The following is a 5,977-nucleotide window of genomic DNA, read 5'->3' as shown; positions in this document are numbered from 1 at the left end:
ATTAGCAGCCATCGATTGGCCCTCCCTGGTCCTAGCTTCGGCACAGATTATATGTATATTTGAACAGTCTCCAGGGCATTTTCTTTCTTGGTAGGTTTAGTGTCACTATACCTTTCGGCCTTTAACCCTTTAAAATCTGTGATTTCACTGAAATAATTCTATATCGTCTAAACAGAAGGACGCCCTAAGTTAATCCTCATGTGCCTCAGATGTAAAGGTATTCATTAGACATTCTCTGCTTTTCTGTTAAATGAGAGAAACCTGCAATCAGAAATTAAGTCAAAATTTCCAAATGAATGTAAAAGACTGAATGGACATATTCTAGTCTAAAAGGTAAAAAAAAGGAAAGAAGAAGAAGAAAAAAAAAAAGCACCATTACAAAGTTTCATAAATTATCAAACAGGAACTGTATTACATTCTACATCATTAAGAATGCACGAACCTAGGTCACAACAATCTTGATTTGAAGAGACCTTAATTTCTTTGAATATATTTATTGTCAAAATAATCACCCAGAGGCATACAAAATAATCTTTGAAGGTACTTACAGATATGCAAAGTGCACTTAACAGTATTGCGTGTCATATAAATGAGAATAACTTCAAATGGAATCTTGCTTTATTATAAATCAATAAAAACTCTAACAACAACAACAAATGCAAGTCCAAGTAATAATAATAATAATAATAATAATAATAATAATAATAATAATAATAATAATAATAATAATAATAATAATAATGATAATACTGTAATAGCAAATCAACCATTATGCTTATAATACTCATATTTTATCGGTGTAAGAATGAATCAAGGTAAAAAAATTTCTTTACAAGACATTGCCTTGATCAAGGAATATAAGAAATTGTCAGCCATATAATCAACTCCTATTTCCAATGGGATTTCCACGAAATACCTTGCAACTTGTGAACGGAGCAGCCGATGCCATAAGTGAAGTATTGATGGTTAATTCCAATGACAATAACTCCCATATCATCTTTACCGATGGAACAAGTTCAGCTGGTACTCTTCAAAAGGTAATACATTAAAAATTATTTTATAATGCGGAATAACTTGAAATGAATAATATTGATGAGAAGAGAAAGTTGCTATAAAATATACAGTATTTATATATATATATATATATATATGTATATATATATACATATATATATATATATATATATATGTATATATATATATATATATACATATATATATATATATATATATGTATATATGTATATATATATATATATATATATACAAAAGAACGACATTTTATAATGCGGAATAATTTGAAATGAATAATATTGATAAGAGAAAATTGCTATAAAATATACAGTATTTATATATATATATATATATATATATATGTATATATATATATATATATATATATAAACATATACAAAAGAACGACAGTGAAAAGGAAAATATGATATATAGGATTAAGTCTTGACTAATTTCGTGATACTTCAAAGGATGGATTTACCGAACGAGGTTTCTTTACATTTTATAGGTACTTACGAACATACATATACAGACTTATAGAACAATGACGCTCCTATACCAGCTACCTGCGCTATTATCAGATTATTTGTATATATGAAACATATCTATATATATATATATATATATATATGTATACATAGAAATATACATACATATACACATACGGGCATTCATATACAGACACATGTGTAAATATATACATAGACATACATATGTGTACATATACATGTATAAATATACAGACAAATACATAGACAGGATGTATGCATGAGACCGGCCACTTGTATGTATTATTATGGCAAACTTAGAATACAGAAGTGTAAGGGGGGAGGGGGGTTTGCAGGGGGGGTGGGGGAATTTGCCCACCCGTTAGGTATGTAGGTAAGGACACGGCTTGTAGGTTAGGGTAGGGGGGGGGGTTTAGGTTAGTTAGTGTCCATTTTTAATCAACGCGTAAGGAACTGACTGTTAATATCCAAAGGATCCACATAGATTTACATATACATGTTTGTACACATGATTAACATGTATACATAGTTATGCACATATAACCTTATTACCATAAACATATAGTTACGTATCTATCAGTACTTATATCTAACATAATATATAATGCCAAAGTACTTAGGTATAAAAAAAAAAAAAGTGAATGGTAGCATAAGTCTAAATAGTAATTTCACAGTGGCGTTGATTATCTGCGATACATTTAGTTCTAGAGCTAGTGGTTAATATTTCTTTCCTTTATATGCATGTAAATATATATATATATATATATATATATATATATATATTATTATTATTATTATTATTACTATCCAAGCTACAACCCTAGTTGGAAAAGCAAGATGCTATAAGCCCAGGGGCTCCAACAGGGAAAAATAGCTCAGTGAGGAAAGGAAATAAGGAAATAAATAAATGAAGAGAACAAATTAACAATAAATCATTCTAAAATAAGAAACAACGTCAAAACAGACATGTCATATAATAAACTATCAACAACATCAAAAACAAATATGTCATAAATAAACTATAAAAAGACTATGTCTGCCTGGTCAACAAAAAAGCATTTGCTCCAACTTTGAACTTTTGAAGTTCTACTGATTCAACCACCCGATTAGGAAGATCATTCCACAACTTGGTCACAGCTGGAATAAAACTTCTAGAGTACTGCGTAGTATTGAGCCTCGTGATTGAGAAGGCCTGGCTATTAGAATTAACTGCCTGCCTAGTATTACGAACAGGATAGAATTGTCCAGGGAGATCTGAATGTAAAGGATGGTCAGAGTTGTGAAAAATCTTATGCAACATACATAATGAACTAATTGAACGACGGTGCCAGAGATTAATATCTAGATCAGGAATAAGAAATTTAATAGACCGTAAGTTTCTGTCCAACAAATTAAGATGAGAATCAGCAGCTGAAGACCAGACAGGAGAACAATACTCAAAACAAGGTAGAATGAAAGAATTAAAACACTTCTTCAGAATAGATTGATCACCGAAAATCTTGAAAGACTTTCTCAATAAGCCTATTTTTTGTGAAATTGAAGAAGACACAGACCTTATATGTTTCTCAAAAGTAAATTTACTGTCGAGAATCACACCTAAAATTTTGAAAGAGTCATACATATTTAAAGAAACATTATCAATACTGAGATCCGGATGTTGAGGAACCACCGTCCTTGACCTACTTACAATCATACTTTGAGTTTTGTTAGGATTCAACTTCATACCCCATAATTTGCACCATGCACTAATTCTAGCTAAATCTCTATTAAGGGATTCACCAACCCTAGATCTACATTCAGGGGATGGAATTGATGCAAAGAGAGTAGCATCATCTGCATATGCAACAAGCTTGTTTTCTAGGCCAAACCACATGTCATGTGTATATAGTATGAAAAGTAATGGGCCAAGAACACTACCCTGTGGAACACCAGATATCACATTCCTATAATCACTATGGTGCCCATCAACAACAACTCTTTGAGATCTATTACTTAAAAAATCAATAATAATGCTAAGAAACGACCCACCCACTCCCAACTGTTTCAGTTTGAAAACAAGGGCCTCATGATTAACACGGTCAAAGGCAGCACTAAAATCAAGGCCAATCATACGAACTTCCCGACCACAATCAAGGGATTTCTGTACAGCATTGGAGATTGTAAGCAGGGCATCACATGCTCCAAGGCCTTTACGAAAACCAAATTGCAAACTAGGGAGTAGATGATTACCTTCAGCAAACCTATTAAGACGTTTTGCCAGAAGACGTTCAAAAACTTTAGATAATATGGGAGTTATGGAAATTGGGCGGTAATCAGTGGGACTTGAGCTACCACAAACACATTTACATAGAGGAGTAACATTACCAATCCTCCAACTAGTGCTAAAAGCTCCTCTTCTTGCTAACTTGCGCAAAATAACAGATAACTTTGGAGCTAAGAAATCTGCTGTCTTTATAAAAAACAAAGGAAAAATACCATTTGGGTCTACACCTCCATAAGCATCAAGGTCCATCAACAGAGCTTTAATCTCACGAGATCGAAAAGCTAAACTAGTTAGTTTAGCCTTAGGAAAACAGGAATGAGGAAGTTCAAGTTTTTCATTACTCTGTTTACTGTCAAAAACATCAGCCAAAAGGGTTGCCTTTTCCTTTGGACAGTGAGTGACTGAGCCATCTGGTTTAAGTAAAGGAGGAACTGTTGCATCTACACCAAAGAGTGCAGATTTAAGGGTAGACCACCATTTATGTTCCTGAGTTGTACCAGAAAGTGTTTCTTTTATGGTTAAATTGTACTCCTTTTCAGTTGAGGCATAAACTCTCTGAGCAAAAGCTCGAAGCTGAGTATAGTTGTTCCAGGTCAAATCTGATCTGTTACCCTTCCAAAGTTGATAGGCCTCCTGCTTCTCCAAAAAAGCACGTCTACAATCATTATTGAACCACGGTTTGTCCTTCACTCGGTACCTTAGCACACGAGAAGGGATACGCCTATCAATTATGTTGACTAGATTCTCATTCAAAGGGACAACCGGATCTACACTATTATATAATTGTGACCAATTCAAGCACAAAAGATCATGTAAAATCCCATTCCAGTCTGCTTGGGATTTCATATAAATTTTACAAGAATATGATATATCAGGGACAGGCTGCTCAGTCTTCACTAATAATGAAATCAAGGCATGATCAGATGTCCCGACTGGAGAACCAACCTTACCAGTTATAACGCCAGGGGAGTCAGTGTATACAAGGTCCAAGCAATTACCAGACCTGTGAGTAGCTTCATTTATGATTTGCTCACAGCCTGATTCAGAGGCAAAGTCTAAAGCTCTTAAGCCATGGCGATCGGTAGGAGAGATAGAACTTAACCACTCCCTATGGTGAGCATTAAAATCACCAACAAAGACAAAGGAAGCCTTTCTATCATCTTCTTGTATCTTAGCCATAATGGTAAGAAGACAATCGAAGATAGAATCATCCATGTCTGGATTCCGGTAGATCGAACATAAATAAAAGTTGTTATGCCTGCCACAAACTTTTATTACCTGAATCTCATGACATCCACATTGATAGCAGGACTTATGAGAAGCAGGGTACTCGGTCCTAATATACACCGCCATTCCCCTGGCCCTAGGGATGGCATCACGTTTCAACATTATTGGCTTCTTGAAACCAGTTATAAGGAGCTCAGATGAGTGCCTCATATTAGAAACCAAAGTTTCTGAGCACAAAAGAATATCATACTGTCTGGACGCAACTGTAAGGTCTTGGATATTTGCATGAAGACCACGAATATTGCAATACAGAAGACGACATTGACGAAATCTAGGACGTACTGGTCCAGGATTTCGCTCAATGTCTCCAGACAGCATAAGAATTAATAGAAATAAAAAAGAGACATCATACTTAAAAACTAGATTAACAAGAATTATAACAAAAACAATACGTACAGAATTATAAACAAAGTGATTGATGATACCCATAGACTATAGTAAAAAGTCGGAAAAACTGGTCAACATGGAGGAGCCGATACACCATGCAAGGCTAAATACCCTCCAGGATAGCCACTTCAACTGAAGGGAGGACAGTAAGGATGGTTTTGAGAAGAAAAAGAATCAGAAAAAGGAAAAGACAACCTCTTGATAAACCACCAGGCATCCAAGGCCCTTCTATTAAGCCTGCCCAACACACCATTTCAAAAAAACAAGAGGAAGAAAAAAAAAATAAGATAGAATAGTGTGCCTGAGTGTACCCTCAAGCAAGAGAACTCCAACCCAAGACAGTGGAAGACCATGGTACAGAGGCTATGGCACTACCCAAGACTAGAGAACAGTGGTTTAATATTGGAGTGTCCTTCTCCTAGAAGAGCTGCTTACCACAGCTAAAGAGTCTCTTCTACCCTTACCAAGAGGAAAGTACACTGAACAAATTGCAGTACAGTAATTAACCCCTTGGGTG

Source organism: Palaemon carinicauda, chromosome 33, assembly GCF_036898095.1.
Source record: "Palaemon carinicauda isolate YSFRI2023 chromosome 33, ASM3689809v2, whole genome shotgun sequence".
Lineage (NCBI taxonomy): Eukaryota > Metazoa > Arthropoda > Malacostraca > Decapoda > Palaemonidae > Palaemon > Palaemon carinicauda.
The sequence above is the reverse complement of the archived record's forward strand: the minus strand, read 5'-3'. Positions refer to the sequence as shown.